Source organism: Pan paniscus, chromosome 19 (assembly GCF_029289425.2).
Source record: "Pan paniscus chromosome 19, NHGRI_mPanPan1-v2.0_pri, whole genome shotgun sequence".
Classification (NCBI taxonomy): Eukaryota; Metazoa; Chordata; class Mammalia; order Primates; family Hominidae; genus Pan; species Pan paniscus.
The window spans coordinates 88,424,553-88,445,417 of record NC_073268.2 but is presented as its reverse complement, the minus strand read 5'-3'; the positions used below and the strand labels follow the sequence as shown (position 1 = coordinate 88,445,417).

At 47.1% G+C, this 20,865-nt stretch overlaps 1 long non-coding RNA gene across 1 annotated transcript in view; it reads left to right on the top strand.

Annotated features, from left to right (window-relative positions):
* LOC112437597 (uncharacterized) overlaps positions 1-20,865 on the top strand; it is a 67,132-nt gene that overhangs the window by 22,295 nt on the left and 23,972 nt on the right. The window contains exon 2 of the long non-coding RNA XR_004667338.4: positions 19,797-19,859. This is a non-coding gene — a long non-coding RNA (uncharacterized LOC112437597). The remainder of the gene's footprint in view (positions 1-19,796; positions 19,860-20,865) is intronic.

Genomic DNA, 20,865 nt, shown 5'->3' with positions numbered 1-20,865 from the left:
AGAAAATACCATGGGCATCTGAAATGTACTGTTTTATAAGGTGGCATTTGTGATTTTTCTTTAGAAGAAAAAAAAGAGATAGAGCTCTAGGCATAGTGTTTCACTGAAGTGGAATACCACATTTTTTTTTTTTGGTGTGTATTTGCTTTAGCAAAGTAATAAAACAAAAATTTATAAAGCGAAGGTTTTCTTGGTAACAATTCAGAGGAAATATGTGTGAAGTCTTGACCAACTGCACATACTGAAGATGATCCCCCCGTGGAAATGATTTCTTAGCAAGGGGGAAAAAGACAGTCTGGGCGTATATGTTAACAAGGGTACAGTGGTCCTTACAATCCATCTTTGTTCAGTCCCAGAAAAGAAGATAATAATAATTTATCTCCAGACATTGGATCAGTAGTTTACCTGATCCAATCTTCATCTGCAAGATGAAAAACGGATCTTATAATTGCAAGTTATATACGCAGTACATTTCTCAGATGTGCGTGGTATTTTCTGTCCTTCCTCTTGCTATGGATAGATAAGCTGGACTTCTGATTTGAAAGGCCCTCAAGCCCCACAAGTCTTTCGACCTGTAAAATCAAACAAAACCTATTGATTCATGTTTGAAGTAGACCTATCAGTTTACACTTGACCCTTTGCTTTCTTTTTGAACATCTCTCTGTGTCCTGCTTCTGTAGGAATGGTACCGGAAATGGATCTCATGATAAGGCTTTTTCAGTTTTTTTCTGATCTGAGCACTTTCCTCCTATAGACTTGTGTTCTAGCCAGAGTTGCTGTAGGACACACTGTCACCCACCCTGGCCAAGAGGGATGGATTATGAATGGTGCTCTGGAGAGGGGGCCAAATTTCTGCACTCTAAACCTTCACCTACATTTTCTAGTGGACCTCTACATCTGTTGCCTGCACCAAACAGCATCCCTACCTTTAGGAAAACTATCTCCCGGTGTCTCATGGCAAAGGGCAAATGAGTCTCTCTGAGCCCTGGTTTTTGCAGACTCAGCCTCACAGGACACAAACCTGAAACGCAGTTGCTCACACCCTGTGTTTACTTTTATTTCCAGCCACATCTGGAGGCCAAAATTCATAAGTTTGTTGCCAAGCCTTACAACAGTTTACTGAGTTTGTACGTTAAGGGAAGGGGGAAAAAATGCTCTCCTGACTTGTCGAGTGTAAAATGGATGGAGGAATCAATGGGCGAACCCTAAACCCCAACCATGTTTATTAACATCTGCGGCCTGCCAGCAGACGGGGAAGGCGTGAGCGGGCTGTGTTTGTCTTGGAGGTTTTAGCTCAGAGAGCTCCATGGTGTACGCTCTCCATGTATATACAGCCAGGCATCTTTTTAACCCACCAGAGACCAGGAGAGGGAAACAAGGGCTGTTCAGAAGCGGAGGAGCCCAGGTCCGATAGGGGAAGAGCAGGGATGGGCACTTGGCCGTGTTTACAATCAGGGCAGTGCAGTGGGTGGGCCGATTCTTGTGACGTACTTGAGGCTTAAAAAACGATCATAAATCTGATGTCTGTCAAACAGGGCTGGCATTTTCTTTTCCTTTCACAACTAGGTTTTGTATGACCAAAAAAAAAAAAAAAAAAGAAAACCAAAAAAAACCCACTTTTTTTTTCTTTCTTTTTTTTTTTTTTTAACAAGGAACCCTCAAGACTCTCATGAAGAGCATCCCTCTATCTAGTGTCCACAGTTGGGGTGGAAGCCCTGCCAGGAACCCATTGAGTGTTTTGGTGGAGGCCATAATCTCTCTCTGCTGGAGGAAGGTGTCGCCATTCGTGTTTATTTATTTATTTATTTATTTTTGCATTTTTACAGAGACATTGGAGTGGGAATGGCCACACCGAATGGGCCGAGACCTGAAGCCCTGTGTTCAACAACTTGGTTTTTACCAGGGATTTACCCAGTTTGCTTTGGGTCAGACGGGAGCACCCCGAGCAAGCCAAGAGCTCCTTTAGTTTACTGTCCTGCCATGAATATAGCAGGAACCAAGGGGCAATTCTGTAAGGCCCCAGGATGGAGGGAGGATGTGCTGTTTGTGGCCGCCAGCCACAGACCCTCTGCCTAGGGAGAAATGTGCTGGGGATGTCCTTTTAGCAGACGGTTTGGCTCTCTGGTACCTCACGTCTGAGGCGAGCCCGCCAAAGAAAAGGGCGCTTTTTGTGGTCAGAGCCCAGGGCTTGGACGAAACCCTCGGACAGAGGCAGTATGTGCCCGGGGGAGGCGTGGCCCACCAAGAAGGAGAAAAACCCCCCTGTCTGTGAGGAGCGTGGCTGCCAGGCCTCTCCACTCAAGGAACAGTGAGTGACTGTTGGAAAGCTTGGCCTGCCCCGACGTCCAGGTGTGCCTGGCCAGTCAGGTGTGTCATCGCATGAAAAGCACGAGGCCGTGTGTCCGCCGGCCCCATCGCCACCCACCTCTGCCCACCCTTGCCAGAGCTTTCCAGATACCCTGGGAAGTTGACCCTCTGCTCTTACACAGGCTGGGTGGGGGTCAGGGCTTCCCTCCCCCACCACCCTCACTGTACCAGATCTTCACGTTCCATTTTCCACAGTGGGCAGCGTCCCAGCTAAGCTGTGAGCTCTCGGATCTGAAGAGCTCACTGCTTTTCAGGGCTTTTTTCCTGGCCCCTGGCCACACTTAGCTGCTAGGTTATTTGGGCAGGATTGTTCAAGGGTGTGAAACCAATGGGGCCAGAGTGGGAGGTTGGGGCTCAACCCAGTGGGGTGAGATTTCCCTGTGGGCTTCAGGTTGGGGGCACTGACACATCCCCAGCAGGGCCTCCTGGAAGAAACCCAGCCGCTGAGATGCCAGTACTTTTCCATGGGTGGGTGGGGTGGGGAGGAGGAGGACTTTGAGCCCCAGTGACCTGGCCGCCCAGGGATTTTCCAGGCTTGCTTTGGGGAGGTTATCCCAACTAGGGACTAGGAATCAGGAAGCCTTCATTTTATTTTGTAAAATTGTAACCAAGCTTCGCACTTAGGATAATAAAATGCTGGGTGGACGTACTGGAGGTCCTCATCAATGCCTTCCCAGAACCCTCAAGACCACGAGGGGTAAAGGTGCCTTAGCAAGATGAGTTATCTGGTAAAGGCAACATCTCGTGATTTTTCCCTTTGCTTCAAAATGTACTGTCGTGTTACTGAGCTCGGTGGAAGGTGCTAGAACAAGGACTGCTCTCCAGGGCTCTCTGTGTTTCTCACCTTACCTCGAGGTCATGCCTGCAGTTTGTAAAAAGGAGTGTTCCCCAGCCTGTATCCTCATGGGTCTTGTGTTCTCCCAAGTCTAATTATTTTTTTAAAACATTTTCAGAATTTCCACTTTCTACAGTGTGGCTTTGGAGCTGGGGTCCACCCCAGTTCTGCCTGGGGTGCAGCCAGCATGCAGCTCCCTAGGTTCATTCATGTAGCTGACTGTATCTGTGTCAGGCATCTGCTTCAAGTCATTTTCTTGGAGGGGCCTTTGCAGTTGCTGTGATGCTGTTCCCACCCCCATATCATTCTACTTTGCAGAAACTTCATGATTTATAACTGAATGTTTGTGTTTACTTGTTTTGACCTGTGTCCCTCTGGAATACACACCACACAGGCAGAGGCGAAGCCCTAGCTCCCAACATAGCATCGGCCACGCCATCGATGCCCCATCAGGATTTGAGTTAATACCTCCAGAGTGGGAGATGTGTGGCAAATTAAACCCCGACTGCTGTTGGGAAGTTCTGCATTTTGGATTCCTACATCACTGTGACTCTGGTTTATACTTGGCTGCTTCTAGGGAAAGGAGGATGAAAGGGGATTGACATTTAACATTGAAACCTGATTATTTACCTCTCAGACTTACAGCATACTCAGAGCTGTGGGATTATGGAGTATTTATTTATTTTTATTTTTCATTTGTAAAAAAGGTAGAGGCTGGGCGTGGTGGCTCACGCCTGTAATCCCAGCACTTTGAGAGGCTGAGGCGGGCAAATCACGAGGTCAGGAGTTCGAGACCAGCCAGTTTGAGACCAGCCTGGCCAATATGGTGAAACCCCATCTCTACTAAAAATACAAAAATTAGCCGGGTGTAGGTGGTACGCACCTCTAATCCCAGCTACTCGGGAGGCTGAGGCAGGAGAATAGCTTGAACCCAGGAGGCAGAGTTTGCAGTGAGCCAAGATCACACCACTGCACTCCAGCCTGCACGACAGAGCGAGACTCTTGTCTCAAAAAATAAAAAGGAAATAAGGTAGAGACAGGGTCTTCCTATGTTGAGCAGGCTGGTATTGAACTCCTGGCCTCAAGCAATCCTCCCACCTCTGCCTCCCAAATTGCTGAGATTACAGGTGTGAGCAAGCGTGCCTGGCCTTATTTATTTTTAAATTTTTATTGGTGTATTTATTTTAGATGGAGAAAAGAAATGCAAATAGGATCATGCGTTCTCACTGTTGGTTGTTATTGTTATTGGCAGAGATGAATAATTAATTATGGCAGTATTTTTCTTAACCAATAAATTGCGGTCTTCTGCTTCTTGGCAGTGTCTAAAAGTAGTAGGTTCTGATTTGGTGTTAGTATAAGTCCCCAGTTCCTTCTGCTGTTGCCTGGGTGAGAGGTGGCCCCGGGCACCTCAGAGGCTACTCATTGTGTGACCGTGTCAAGTGGACACTTTCTGCAGATGGGCTCAAAAGGCTCACGTGTTTTGTCGCTCATCACAGTATCGCTTTAAACTGAGAGCCTGGTTTTGGTTATGAATTCTCAAATGCCTAGAGGTTGGGAACTTTGGAGTCTTCTCTAAGTATCTTCTGGTTGAAGGGCCTAGTTGGTATGAATGTCTACACAAGAGGCCCAGGACATTTTTTGGGAGGACAGTATGAATCTTGCAGGCCCTGAGGTCTAGAGAATAATGGCTGGGCTGGGAGTTTTAGGCTTGGCTTTGCTTCCACCCCAAGGCTTTCCTTTACCCCAAAGTTGGGCACCCATATTTCACTGATCCTACGTAACCATAGACACACACACACACACACACACACACACACACAAAACCCAAGGTACAAATATCCAACGTATACAATTTGTAAAGATGTAAATAAGGCAAGTGTCTATCTGAGGCTCCTAAGCCATTTAGTGGTCAAAGTTACAGCCTTCAGTTCTCTCAACAATCTCTTGACCACATGATGTGAAGTTTTGCCCGTTATTTATTGGAAATGGCCTGGCAGAATTGGACTCTTCTACATCTATCTACATACAAGATGCTGGAATAATCTCCATCCCTATACTAAATGGAGGATATTTTGGGAAGTAAGGTTTCTTTTCTTTTCTTTTTTTAAAATTTTTTTTTGAGATGGAGTTTCGCTCTTTTTGCCCAAGCTGGAGTGCAATGGCGCGATATCGGCTCACTGCAACTTCTGCCTCCCAGGTTCAAGCGATTCTCCTGCCTCAGCCTCCTGAGTAGCTGGGATTATAGGCACCCACCACCACGCCCAGCTAATTTTTTGTATTTTTCATAGAGACGGGGTTTCACCATGTTGGCCAGGCTGGTCTTGAACTCCTGACCTCAGGTGATCCACCCACCTCGGCCTCCCAAAGTGTTGGGATTACAGGTGTGAACCACGGAGCCCGGCCGGAATGGGATTTCTTAAGGTGAAACTCTGAAATGTTTTACATTCATCTCACAACAGAAAAAGATACTTAGTTCTGGACCATGCCTTCAAGAGGCACCCATCTTAACAGAAACAGAAACATAGGCCTACAAGTTCTTGTAATAGAAACCCAGCTAGAAACTTACAAGCCATGAGAGTTGGAGGCAGACGATGTGGGTCTCTGAACAGCCCGGTAGAAAGAGTTGAATGTATACTAAATGATACTGGAAACAAATAGTCCTAAGCTTGAACTGATGCCTACATTAATTTGAAATTCTACCTATTTTTTTTTCTGAAACATTTAAGGCAGTTAGCATACCCAATCTCCGCCTCCTCGGTTATAAACTTGAACCTTGACTTGTGTACATTGGTAAAACTTTGCTTGCACGTGTCTTGGTTTCATGCATGATTCTACAGCCTGTATATGTGCACTGTGGAGTTGGGCTATGCTGAGTTTCTGCATTTGACTGTAAGCCCTTGGAGGCAAGGCATGTGTTTATTCTTTGCTCCTTTATACACATGCCATAGTGTGCAAAGTGATACTCCTCAAGAGGCTGTTTAACCGCATGTTTGGAGTTTCTGAGACTTTCGGGAGGAGGGTCAGACCTCTTTTGCTTTGCTCCCCACCTTCTTCCTCCCTGCCTTCCTCCCTGGTTAATCATGTCTGTTGGGCTAGCAGGTGTGCAGGGGTACTGACAGGTCCCATGTCGGAAGCCTGGAATGGGATGACTGAGGCTCCCATCGCTGTCTTTATCTCAGACTTTGGGTTTAAGTAACTTTCTGAAAACCACAGTCCCACCACAGCACAGAAGCCAGTGGGGTGACACGAGGAGCAGGCCTGGGTTCCCCCGGTTGCCTGGTTCCAAGAGGGGCCTGTCGTCCTGTGCTCTGGGGTGGCCTTGGGATCAGGAGAGCCCAGCTAAACAACCTTCCCATCAGGCTCCTGGTCACAGCACGAGGCTTTAATGTCAGCCGAGCCTGGCAAAGAAGGTGTCATATTATGGGGCTTTAGGATTTCCGTTTAGTATTTCAGAATATCTGCACATTCTTACCTGGTAAATCATTTCTTTTCTGTTAGGATTTTCTGATAAACCCAAAGACGCCTTCAACCATTGCCCATACATGGCTTCCACAAGGAAAAGAATCATCCTTTTACCTCCTAGCTGGCTTTCCTTCTGCAATCGAAGATCTTCAACCTCTCCCCATCCCTTGACCACCGCCCCCCAACTTGGTTCTTCTGTACCTCCAGACACCCCAGAGAGACAGGAAGGAGGAGGAAGAATGGTTCAGATCTTGCCAATGGAGATGATAAAGCAGTGTAAATGCAGGCCCGAGGCCACGCGACCCCTGCACTCCTGGGAGCTCCTCTCACTTACTTGTCTGACTTTGAGCACAGCCAACTACCTCCCTGTGGCCTCATTCACATACCACCTCTGCCAGGCTTTCTCATTTTCTGTCCTTGGTGATTAATTGATCACTTATTATCTGCCTGCCTGGTGGTGTGCATGCCTTAAAAAGCTATAAAAACCTCGGTGTCCAAGATGGAACAGCTAGAGAATACCAGAGTTGCCATTCATACTCAGATATACCCAACAGCTTTCTTTCCAAGTTAACCCTTTGGCAAATGACCCTGTGGCCATTTCCTTCCTCACCAGCTCAGACGCCCCTGCCCCGATAACCCAGGGAGGTGGGAGCCACCTTCTCCCCCAGCCTCAGTGTGCACATGGAGTGTATTCTATACATTAATGTATATATTATATATAATATGCACAAACATGTATAATCCATATCACAAAATATAAGTGTTAGTTGGTATCATCTTTCTTAGTAGATTTCCACTCTGGAAAGCCTGGAAGCTCCCTTCTCTTCTTTGCATTTCCAGTGCCTGGTCTAATCCCTGGCACATACTTGGCGTTCCATCAATACTGAAATACCTTATGGTGTGCTGGTGATTGTAGAGAGAGGTCTTTGCTCACTAGTTTCTTGTCTTTTGTTGTTATAAGGTTGCCTGAGGGCTTAGTGATTTTTTTTTCCTTAAGAAAACTCCTTCTTCCCTAAGGGCTGTGTGGTTGCTGCTGTCTGTTTCCATTAGGCTGCTTGGCTGCAGTGTTCTCCCGGTGGTGATGTGCTGGGGGGTGAGTGTGAGCCTCCATGCAAACCTCAGGCCTCCTCCGGCTGCCCATCTGTCATTAGCCATTTGCCGCCAGACACAGAGGGTGGGGGGACACCTGGAGAGGGAGGCTGGAGTGCTCTGTGTGGCCTTTCCAGGAGAATGCGTTTGGCTTTCCATAAAAGACTTCTTGCCATGGGCAGGCGTGTGTGTGTCCAGTAGAAAGCTGAAGATGGTCAGTCCTTAGAATAAGCAGTGGCTTTCAAACCGTGTGCTCTAGGACTGGCTGGGCCTTGGAGAGGCGTCAGTGGTGCCCTGGGGAAACAGGGCACCAGAGCAATGGGTGAGGTCCAGCCTGTCCTGCTCACGTCAGCCAGGGCACATCCAAGTCTGTTGTCAGTTGACTGTTGGGTTCCTGGATTAGAGTTTTTGAGGGACGAGGGAGGTTTTTAAACCCACACAAACACAGCATTTATTTTACTGCAGATACTGTTTGAAGTGCTGTATTAGTTCATTTTCACGTTGCTGATAAAGACATACCAGAGCCTGGGAAGAAAAAGAGGTTCAATTGGACTTACAGTTCCACACGGCCGGGGAGGCCTCAGAATCATGGCGGGAGGCAAAAGGCACTTCTTACATGGTGGTGGCTAGAGAAAATGAGGAAGAGACAAAAGTGGAAACCCCTGATAAACCCATTAGATCACGTGAGACTTATTCACTATCATGAGATTGCATGGGAAAGACTGGCCCCCATGATTCTATTACCTCCCCCTGGGTCCCTCCCACAACACTTGGGAATTCTGGGAGATACAATTCAAGTTGAGATTTGCGTGGGGACACAGCCAAACCATATCAAGTGCATTACAAATATTAATTGATTTCACCCTCAGAACGGACTTATAGGTAGATACTATTATTATATCCATTTTGACAGATGAGGAAACTGAGGCACAGAGAAATTAAGGCATTTGTCCAAGGATGATAAACAGTGGAGGCAGGATTCATACTCACAGAACTGGCTTGACTCTGAGCTCTGCTGCTTTGAAGAACTAGGTTGGAAAACCACCAAGGGTTTAGTCCACTCTGCCCCCGACTCCTGAGTTTGCTGAACCAGCACCACCGCCTTCGGTGTTGGTTCAGGAAGTCGCCCTTGTCTGGTAGGGAGGGTGAGCCTCTGAAATAAGGGTTGGGAGTCATGCAGTGTGGCCTTGGTCCCTGGGGGCTGGGTGTTAAAACTCAAGAGAAGGGGGAGGAAGGGCTGGGGCATTGCCCTGAAGCCATTTCCCTCCTCACCAGCCCAGACACCAACCCAGGGTGGCGGGAGCCACGTTCATCCCCAGCCTCGCTGTACAGCTATTAAGTGGGGATTTGCCAATCAATAAATCAAGGCACCTGAAAAATGAACTGGGGAACCACACTGACTTTCCCCTCCTTCTTGATTAAAACAAACAACATTGTGAAATGTCAACCTGTCAGTCGTTTGGAAAGTTTGCGGCATGGAAAGGCGATTACCCAAATGACTTTTTAAAAGTATGAGAATTTGCCTGGCTGAACGTTTTTTAATTAATGCCGTGAGTTAACATTAATAACTATTCATAGCTCAGTGAGCTGGGCTTGAGGTGGGTTTAGGAAACATTTGGTATCTCTGGCAGGGACAGATGTTGACCTGGCCGGTCGGCAGCTTTTACAAACCTAAGGACTTCAGGGTCCGGTTGCGCATGAGGACCAGGGAAGACAGAGCTGTTTGCAATAGGTGTGGGCTTTTATAGCATTGTGAGCATTTCACGTTAGCGTAAGTGTTGCTGCTGTGCAGGTGGTCTCTGGGGCTTACAATCTTCCCCAATGTTCTTCCCCACCCCTCCCACCATTCTGGTGAACAAGCCTCTTGGGATTCTTTGAAAAAAAAAAAAGTTGCTTGGGGTCACACCATTTAAACTTACCTCCCTAATTTTCTGTGATCTCATTTTTCCTTAAAATATCATTGGAAAAGTGTTTTTGAGTGGAGCATTTTATTTTCCATTTAAACATGGTGAAACCGAGACATAGGGGCAAAGGCTTGGCATGAGGTTGGTGGACCTGGGCCTAGGACACCTTCTGTGGTTCCGCCTTCACAGGCTGGGAGCAGCGTTCAACCACAGTGACATCATGATCTCTGCCAGGGGATGCTCGGCCTCTGTGGCCTCTGCTTTGCTGATGGGTACGGACACCGTATTCAATGGGTATCCCTAGGGGCAAAGAAGTGATTTTAAAGGAGGAAACCCCCATGGGCTCATAAACTTTTGATTTTTTTTTTTTTTAAGCACAGTATGTTGGGCTCCATCTTTAAGTTCAAGTTAGTGACTACTCTGCTCTAGGAAGACCCGGGAGAGAGCTGAAACTTGGACAGTCATTAGCAGCTCCAGATGGAGGTGGATTGGGAAAGACTGGAGGGATGGACAAGCCACCAAGAGCAGAAAGTCCAGCCCTTCTAGTTTAGCAGTCTCCAGAGAGCTCTGACGTTGCGGAGGTTGTCTGTACAGGTTGGTGGAGGACCACAGACCACAGAGCGAGGGGCATAGCTTGCTCTCAGTTAACCAGGGCTACTCGTACGAATGAGTTGTGCACTGTGCTAGGCTCTAGGAATTCAAACACATGAGGCCTGTTACCCACCCTAAAGGAATTTAAGGTCTTTTTGGAGCAAGAGATGGATAGCCTTTTTCCCATTATCTTATTATTATTATTATTTTGAAGACAGAGTCTTGCTCTGTCGTCCAGGCTGGAGTGCAGTGGTGCAATCTCAACTCACTGCAACCTCCGCCCCCAGGGTTCAAGTGATTCTTGTGCTTCAGCCTCGGGAGTAGCTGGGACTACAGGCACACACGCCACCACACCTGGCTAATTTTTTAGTAGTTTAGTAGAGACGGGGTTTCACCATGTTGCCCAGGCTGGTCTCGAACTCTTGAGCTCAGGCAATCTACCCACCTCGTCCTCCCAAAGTGCTGGGATTACAGGCATGAGCCACCACGCCTGGTCCCCCATTATCTTATGCTTACTGCTAAGCGTGGGACATAGGCAGTGAACCCCAAGGCTCAAGTATGAGCCTTCACCAAGGGCCAGAAAATCAGGAGGCTTTCTATGGGTGGTGGGACTTGGGAGTGGGCTTCAAGGGAACGTATTGCAGAGAGGCAAAGCGGGGAAGGTGTTACAGGTGGTGGGGAGCAGTGAGCTTTAGTGTGTGTGTGGGGGTAGATATGAGATAAGATGACTATAGGGACATCTTACAAACAAGGCTGGAGAGGAAAGAGAAGGGGTCAGAGTACAGATGGCCTCTCATTTCAGGCAGAGAGGTTGGGTCTGTACGTGGAAGGCAGTAGGGAGCCCTGGACAACTACTGAGCAGAGATTGGCAGAACTAATTGGTGTTTTAGAATGAGCAGCTGGGAAAACTCCGTAGAAGGGACCAGAAGAGGCAAGTCTGAAATCAAGGAGCCACATGGGGAGTTGCTTTAACAGTAGAAGGTCACTCACAGCTTTACCCCTGTGCAAAGAGAACCTTGGTGCAAAGGTTGACACAGCCACTTACCAGCCATAAGACCTTGAGCCAGTTTTAAATCTTCCTGTACCTCCTTGCCGTATCTTTCACCTAGGGATGCTCGTGTTCATTCATTCATTCAACCCTAAAAGGGCCCATTTCAGGTGCTGATTATAAAATGGAGAATAAAACAGACAAGCTGTCTGCACTCAAGGATCTTAACAATCTTGTGGGCAGAGACACAAACCAAAATGAAATAAACAAATATGATTTCAGATTAGGCTCTGAAGTGCAGTCTGAGTGGAGACTTTGAAAGTTAAGCAAAATGTTTCAGGTTAAGGAAACAGCAAGTGCAAAGACCCTGAGGTATCAAAGATCTTGGAGATTTCCAGCATGGAAATAGAGATAGTGAATGGAAGAGCAGTGTACAGGGCAAGAAATGATGCAAGATGAGGGAGGATTGTCAAGGAAATTAAGTAAAGGAACATATGTAAAGAGATGAGGCCAGGTGTGGTGGCTCACACCTGTATTCCTAGCCCTGTGGGAGGCTTAGGTGGGAGGATGGCTCAAGCCAAGAGTTTAAGACCAGCCTGGGAAAAATAGGGAGACGCCATCTCTACAAAATGTTTAAAAATTAGCTGAGCCTGATGGTGCAGGTCTGTAGTCCCAGCTACTTGGGAGGCTGAGGCATAAGGGTTGCTTGAGCCTACAAGGTTGAGGCTGCATTGAGCCATGTCAGGCCACTGTACTCCAGCCTGGGTGGCAGAGCAAGACTCTGTCTCAAAAATAAAAATGAAAGAAAGAGACAGAAGGAGTTGGGGGGTGGGGGCGGCGGAGAAGGAAGCAAGCAAGAAAGGAAGGAAGGAAGGAAGGAAAGAAGAGACATAATAGACAAATACATGACATTATTATTATGGGAATATCCTAGACCTGAGATTAGCCATTCTCATGGTCATAGGAATATAAGAGAAGTTGGATCATGAACAGCATTAGCAGAGGTGCTTGGATCCAGTGATGAGCTTTATGGGAGGGGAGGGCATCCCATCTGGGTGACCAAGAGAGTGAGGTTCAGTTTCCTGAAATGGGGAGGTATTGAGAGGAGCCTGGTTCAGGATATATGGGGATTTGTTTGGATGTAGTGAATTTGAGATCCTGGCTGGAATCAGTCATCAGCCTGCCCTGTAGGCATTTGGCAAAATGGGGCTTTAGGAAAAAGGTCCGAAACGGGGGTTTGGGACATCTTCAAGGAAGAGGGCAAGCAACAGGAATTAGGATGGGCTGAGGACTGTGCCTCGGGTTCCCCTTTGTGCTGGACCTGGGAGGAAGAAGGGGAGCCAAGAAAGTAGGAGGGAGCTTCAGAGCTCTGGGCACTTGAGCGAGGCCCCCTTGTCACCTGCATTCCCACCTTCTTGGGAGGCCTGAAGAGTTGGCAGAAGGACTCTGAGGATCAAGTCTACTCTTGCTTTCCTGGGCTCATGTGGGGCCGCAGACCCCGTATTTCTGGCATGGCCTCTGCAGGCTGTCGTGGAGCTCGCCCTCTGCTCCCAGCCTGGGCTTGTGTAACAGGCGTGGGGAAGTGCAAGGGGCTGTAGGTCCTGAACCGAAAGGTGGGTGTTGTGAGAACCGTCTGTCTATAATGGCACAGGTATTTGGGAAATGCCACAGAGCAGGTCTGTTCAACCCTGTGGCCTGCAGCCTGTTAGCTGGGTTAGGATTCTCAGTCAGGTTCACATTCAAGCCAGTATTGACTGTATCATTCAGTGGAAAGAGCTGTCCTCCCATCCCTGTAATTGACAGCAGAACTTGCCATCTGGGTGCGTCTGGCTCTTGTCTCACTTTGGGTCATGTCAGTGGTCCCAAGAGTACCCTATTTGGGGTACTGTTTATCCTTGATTTCTAAGCCATTTCTGATTTAGCAAACAAGTCTGTAGCTTCTATTTTTACTGCTTTTTTTTTAAGTACACTTAATAGTTTTATTTCTAGTTCAAAACAATGAATGTCCATCTTATTTTTATTATCTTTTAAATACCATGACACTTTTGTCTTCACCAAACAATGCCTGTTTATTTTAGACATGTAAAAATAGGAAAACAAATAAGTCTTAAACTGACTACCCAGAGATAACTAATGTTAACCTTTTGCTTCCTTCTTCCAAGTTTGTTTTTATAACCCATGCAATTCTATAATTTTTTTTTACAGTATTAGCAATAGCTAACATTTATGGATTACTTGCTATGGTGCAGGAAATATGCAAAGCAGGTGAATACACAGTTTAATTTAGAATTAATTATATATATAGAAATAAGCAATATAGAAAAAAGCATAGTCCTGTTTTACATCCTCAAATAAAAATAACAATTATGGTTGTAGAGGGTTTACAAGGGGCAAGAAGTAGTCACTACAGCTATCCCCAGTTTTCAGGTGAGAAAATGGACACCCAGAAGGAGTCTAGACTAAGCTGGGCGTGGTGGCTCACACCTGTAATCCCAGCACTTTGGGAGGCCGAGGCGGGTGGATCACCTGAGGTCAGGAGTTCGAGACCAGCTTGGCCAACATGGCGAAACCCGGTCTCTACTAAAAATACAAAAAATTAGCTGGGCGTGGTGGTGGACACCCGTAATCCCAGCTACTCCGAAGGCTGAGGCAGGAGAATCACTTGAACCTGGGAGGCGGAGGTTGCAGTGAGCTGAGGTTGCGCCATTGAACTCCAGTGTGGGCAACAAGAACAAAACTCTATCTGAAAAAAAAAAAAAAAAAATGTCTAGACTAAGATTTTAGTTTGCAACTCTCTGCCTCTAGAACCCATACATGTATGACATGATTTTGATCATTTAATAATATGCTGAGATTGTGTTTTCCTTGTGTCTACAGCATTTTTACTGACTCCTTGGCATTCTTTTGCTCCTCATCCATGGCCTCTATTCACACCTAGAATGGATGGCTGTTCAGAATGAAGCTGGCATCACTGTGTTCACCATTCAGGAAGAGGGATATTTTTCTTTGCTATCTCTCAGCTCCTTATGAGACTCCTCAATGTAGCCTGCACGGAGTGGGTGTTTATCTCCTTCCAAAAAGTGCATGCTTGTCTCACCCAATTTGGAACTGGAGTTTGCGATTTGGCTAGAACTCTACAAAGATTGCACTCCAGCTGATGATAAGTTTGCACGTTCTAGTCTCTCTCTCCACCACCTCTCACTGGGTCACCTAGAATCCCTCTGGGCGAGGCACAAGAAAACAACATTTTCATTGCTTTAAGTCAGAGGCAGTTGTTTAGAACTGGTTTGTTTTTCCATAAAGTCATTGCCCTTGGAAAAAAAAATTATATATATATATATATAATTTTATATATATAAATATAAATATATATATGCACACACGTGAGCACACACACATACACACCTCTGCCCGTGTATATATGTTTTTTTTAGGTGAGGTTCCCACATATGATAAACCTTAACCCAAAGTGGAGGAGTTTGGTGCCCACGCCAGAGCAAAATACTGTAACCCTCCACTGGTAAGCCTAGAAAAGCACAGTTTCTCTTTCACCCAGGTCAGTCTCAGAGAGAGGCACTTTTTAAGAATTTTGTGAGCAGATCACATGGGTATTAGATGCAGGGAAGCTTACCTCATTTATCTGACAGACTCACATTTTCTGTAGGCTAAAAGTGTGAATGCTAACCCTCTATATTGACTGGAGTCTTGTCTTTCAAGCTCTGGGTGTGTGGTCATTGCAGGGCTGACTTGGGAGTTTGGGTAGGGAATGATCATCCGCAGGGGAAACCCCCAGGAAGATAGAAAAAGAGAGGAGAAAACTTGCCGGCCTGCCATCAGGTTTGTTTTTGTTAGATGAAAGATAATCCTTGCTTGGTGTCAACTTGTCTTGGTGTTGCGGTAACAATTCTTTGGTGTCTAGCTCTTTAATGAGCATAGGAGATGAGTACCGACTCCTGTTAATCACTATCTCCTCTGGAAAGACTCCTTGGAAAGGGAGAGCAAATGAAAGAGAGAAAGAAAGAAAAAGGTGTTTGGAGAAATGTGTATATGTGAGTGTTCTCCAAGTAAACATTTCAGAGCCGGGCCAGAATAATTAGGAGGTACATTGCCATCTGGAAATGTTCATTCTTTTGTTTACCTTGTATTGAGTTTGTTCCAACTAGTGAATCCCTTGATATGGGATGCCTGACCTCCTCTTCCTTATGAAAAAAAATCACACGTATCTCCTAGTTGGTGCTTTCTTTGATTTTAGCTGAGCTGGGTTAGGTAGTGCGTGGGAAAGATCACCGGGCAGCTTGCTTATCGAAAAGCCAAGCCTGGATACGGTGGGGAGGGGCGGGCAGGAGAGAAGGCCTTCCACCCTCCTGCAGCAGAAAAATAAAGGAGATAAATAAACCCTAATCCTGACCTGGGGGCAAATCCCAATAAAGATCCAGGTTAATTTTTCCTGCCGATCCAACCCTGGAATTCATTGTGAGAATTAGACATTCTGCGGCACTAATTTGCCAGATCAGATTGTGTAATTATCTTTTATAGGCCTGGGTGTGATGTATCCTCCGTGTTTATGCTGCAGGGGGCTGAGTGTGTGTGTTTGGACTTCAGAGTTGCTGCTCCGTCCTGCCAGACTGCACTTCTTACACACAGGGGGCGGTGGCAGCTGTTGGAGCTTCTGCCTGGCCAGAAACAGGCCCAGGGTGCCGGGGCCTCTGATGAACTTGCCTGGAGTGGGTCAGAAAACTTTCAATAGAGCCCAGAGTAAAAAGGATGTACCTATGGGAGGCAGGTGGGGATGGGTCCCCTGGCTCAAGTGGGGGTCTCCCAGAAAGAGCTTTCAGCAAGGGGTTTCAGTAAAGGCTGACAAATTTGGAGACTGGAAAAAAAGTAGGTAAACTCAGAACCAAATGGTGATGTTCATGATCTTTGGCACTTTTGTCTTCCTAGGCCCCTTCCTCCATAAAAATAAAACATTAAAAATTGTATTTTACTGCCGGGCGCGGTGGCTCATGCCTGTAATCCCAGCACTTTGAGAGGCCAAGTCAGGTGGATCACATGAGATCAGGAGTTTGAGACCAGCCTGGTCAACATGGTGAAACCCCATCTTTACTAAAAATACAAAACTTAACCAGGTGTGGTGGCTTGTGCCAGCTGCTTGGGTGGCTGAGGCAGGAGAATTGCTTGAACCTGGAAGGTGGAGGTTGCAGTGAGCTGAGATCGTGCCATTGCACTCCAGCCTGGGGGACAGAGTGAGACTCCATCTCAAAAAAAAAAAAAAAAAAATTGTATTTTACAATTACAGTGATACAAGGATGAATAGAATCCAGGTTGGATTCATTGTTATCTAGGCATTCATATTACCGTCATTTTATTCATTCTCGTTTTCAAAGGAATTAGAACATTTTCTTGGGCACCCTAAAAGTATTGGGGGCCCAGTGGATGTGTTGGCCTTGGGTAGGTTTCTAGAAGTTGGACCCAGTGGTTTGGCTTCTTGACTACTTGGCATGTTTTGTTGAAATCACTCCGCTTTGATTTTGGACCCATCAAGAATGTCCAAGAATTCCCCCAACCTGCAACTCTTATTCTGGCCAAAGAGGGGGCTCTAGCTCATAAAGTGTTGACATCCCATTTCCCGTTCCAGGTATTTTTCCCTCTCCAGCCTGGTCTTCTCCTGTAGCGCGTGGCCGCCTTTTCCAGCACGGCCTCCTGCCTTCCTGGTGCACTTTTTGGAGAACGTGGCAAGTTTGTGGGACTGGACGTATTCCAGCCTAATGTGTCCTTGTGGCCTCACCTGCTGGGCCTTTTATTTCTTGTTTCCTCAGTCTAAGGTGTCCTGGAGGAGAGGGCTCTTCCGTCTTGGTTGGAGGTGTCTTGCTGCTGATGTTGAGCTGGGAACCACTAGGTGGTGTATGGCTCCAGGCATCCCCGGGAATGTCTGGAAGGAACCAGGAGGGGTGGGGCCGGGGGTGCAGAAGGCAGGGAGGGACCCTTGGGGGCAGGTTGTGGGTAGCCAGTTGCAGTCTGTGGCCTCCCTCAGAGGTTTGGAGTCGGGCGTGGCGTGCTGCTGTTGGCCTCTTTCCGAGGGAGTGCCATCCACTCCCTGTCCCACCGCTGTCCGCGGTGAGGACAGTAAGGGCAGTGCTACGTGGTGGGGAGGTGTGTATGAAGCCACGGAAGGGCTTCACAGGGCAGATGCCAAGGCCAGTGGGCCCCGGACAGAGTCAGGCTCCCTGGGCGGCCCTGTGTCTTGGTGGCCCTGATCATCCTGCCAATGCAAAAAGCCAGCAGGCAAGAGACCCCTACTCCCTTTAAGGACCAGAGCAGAAACAAACCATTGTGTTGAATGCAGTGATCCAGGTGCACTTCAGGGTACAAGCTGGACTGCTTAGAACAGGATTACAGGAAAGGGGAAAGGGGGCAGCTGTCTCTTGGGACGTGAGTAATGTCTCTTACCCAGTTGGCACTCGAGAAGTCAACTGGGCACGTCTCTGGGGCCTCCTGGAAAAGTGTTTTCCACCCCAGAGGAGAAAGCTGTGGCTGGAGGTAGGGATGTGGTCAGCTTGCCTGAGGTTCCTCGGGAGCATAGGAGGGCAAGAGGGGATACCTCTAAGTCCCTGCAACTCAGAGTGTTCTGAGGACCCCCAGTGCTGGGTTCATCCAAGAGCATTTTAGAAAGGCAGAATCTCAGGCTGCCACCCCAGACCCCCCGAATGCAAATTTCAGCAAGACGGCCAGATGATCCTCAGAGTCTGCTACTTATTAAACTTACCTGGGGAACTTAAAAAAAAAAAAAAATTCCTAGTGCCCAGGCCTCACCTGTAGCAATCAGAACCTCTGGGGGTGGGGCTCAGGCTTCAGAATGATTTTCCAGCTGCCCAGGGGAGGGGGCAGGGATTTCCATGAGTAGCCAGGTCTGAGAGCCTCCACTGTAAGCCTCTGCCTCCCCTCTTTCACCTACTCCCCACTGTAGGATTTCAAAAAGATCCCTCTCCAGTGTCCCACTGCTCTCTCTCCCCAATCTCTGCCATTATTAAATTGGCAGAATTGAGGCTTCACGGGGACAGGGTGAAGAGTTAAGACTGAGTCAGGATAAAATGCACATCCCCCACGGAGGGGTAACACTGAAGCTACGTCCATTCAGCTGGGCTTTAGCTTGAATGAGTTTATTGGATGCTTCCTACCTAGTAACAAACTGAAAATGGGTTACGCATGGGGGTGGCTCTGTATAAAGTAGAAACAGGAACCCGTTCCAGATGCGGGGGTTGGAGTTGGTGGGTCTTGTGGAGTTTTGCTTGCTCTGTTGTGGTGAGTTTTCTAGCATTTGCAGGTCAGGTCCAGCATCGGCCAGTTAGGTCCCAAGTGTTGCATGATTCATTGGGACTAAAACTGTCAACTTCCTTTGCCCTGCAGTCAAGAGCCTGTGCATTGGAGGTTGGTCCTGGGTTAAGTTCATGGGTGTGGTAGTGGGAGGCAGGCCCAGCAAACATGTATTGCTGCTGTGGGCTGTGGGGGTGCTGGAGCCCAAGGGGACCTCCCATCTGATCTGGTGGTAGGTGCTGGTTGATGGAGTTGGCCACAGGGTACCAGCCCAATCCTGTCCTCAGTAACTCAGAAACCACCGGAGTCATCATGTATAATGTACACCCAGCAAAAGAACAAACACCAGCCAGAGACAATCCTTTCTCTTGTGTGTGAAGGTTACAAGTTTTCTGTTTCAAATCTGATGGTATTCTTTTTCCCTTTTTTCTTTCTTCTCTCTGTTTTCATTTGCCAACCTAAGGGTCTAGAGTGATTTCTTTGAGCCTAATGATGGGGAAAGTTAGAATGGGGCTATTATCTTTAAACACCTTTTGAAATACTACTCTTCCTGGTGTCTGAATTAGATTGAACAGAGGTTGGGTTTAAAGATTAAATATCTATTTTAGCAGCAGCAAGTATGCTGATATCTGTGTACGTTTGTTCAGGAATTATATGGGTGGAATGAAAGAGAAACCCACAACAGGAATGTGTAATTAATAATAGTATAGCTGATGTTTATTGAGTAATAAATAGGGACCAGACATGGCACTAGATGCTCCTCATATGTCATCCCATTCAGTGAATTCAGACATATAATAAATTAGAACATATAAACATTCAGAAATAGGATCATAGGAGTAAAAGACCCAATAAAAACAGAACAACTTGGCACTGTGGCATTAGGTTGTTTTGTAGTAAATGTCCATTGTAAACTTAAGTATTTTTATAACTTGAAAAAAATTACTATCCAGTGTAAATATCCATTTACATCTTAGTTTACTCTAGGTCAAGTTTGTGATCATAATAAACTGTATTTCTTTGAAAATATTCTTCAGTCTGCTGTATCCATAATTGGGATAGGAAATGAATTATTCCCCTTTTTCTGATGAATGTAGTTTTAGTCTATATGGAAGAATAAACAGCTATTAAACTCCTATGTGCTTGGGGGGAGCTGTCTGGCACTGAGGAACCACTCCGTCCACATTTAAGCTTCAAGATGAGTTTCATTATCTTGCTTCCTGGTGTAACTCTTCCCTTATTTTTCTAGGTGGAATCAGAGGTTTCTGGCTGACTCAGTGGGTGCTTTGAACCAGGAAAGGACAAGAAAGAGGTGAGTTGCACTTGGCAATTATAGTACAGCTACCTCCCTGTGGCTCTTCTTGCTTTGAGGTTTGCTCCTTCTTCAGTGCAACCCTTTGCCCAGACATCCCTAATGCCCCCAGCTCAGAGCAGCAGTTGGCAGGCAGGAGCTTTGCAGTTAGCCATCGGAGAGCCCCAGAGACAGGGGTTAATAAGTACAAACAGTCATCACAATTAATTCAGGCCAGGCTGTGTGCTCCTGGCTTTTAGTTGAATCAACTCATTTTCACCTCTCACAACTCTAGCAGTCAGGTCCTGTTATGCCCAACCTACAGATGGGGAGACTGAAGTTCAGTCACTCGCCCAAGGTCACACAGTTAACTAGTGAGGGAGCCAGGCCTAGACTGTTGCTGGGATCTATTGCTGTTTTGAGTGACCATGAATTTTCCCAGCTCCCCGGGGCACCATGCAACAGCTCCTGCTACCTGCCCTGAACACGCCGAGTCCACTGCAGGGCACAGAGGTCTCGCAGTTTGCAGGGAGAACATGAAGCAGGTGACTCAAAGCCTGCGGGTCCAGGAGATAAACAGGTGGATTGCACCTGCTGGCCTTCAGGAGCACAGAGACTGTCCATGGGGTTAAATGGGATATCAGGGCTTTCTGGCATGCTGCCGACTGAAGTCTGCTCCCAATAAAACAGGATGTGGAACAAGGGGCCGCTCTCCTACTGCAAGGGCTGGGTTTGCCCAGGGCTGTCTAGATTCCACCATCCACAGCAGTTACAGCACTGGGTATAAGTCTCAGTCGTAAGTACTAAGCAACAGATCATCTCTACTAGTATGAAGCCTGGGAGAGGTTTGTCCCCGCTGCCTGCAGAGCCACCAGGGGTCATACTGGCAGATTGCAGGCCCAGCAGCAAAAAAAAAAAAAAGAAAGAAAAGAAATGAAAGGGAGTGGGGAAAATGGGTAGGAGGAGAGAGGGAGAGAGAACAAATGCCCCCTTCCTCCCGTTCTGATGGTGTTAGGGCATGAGGGGT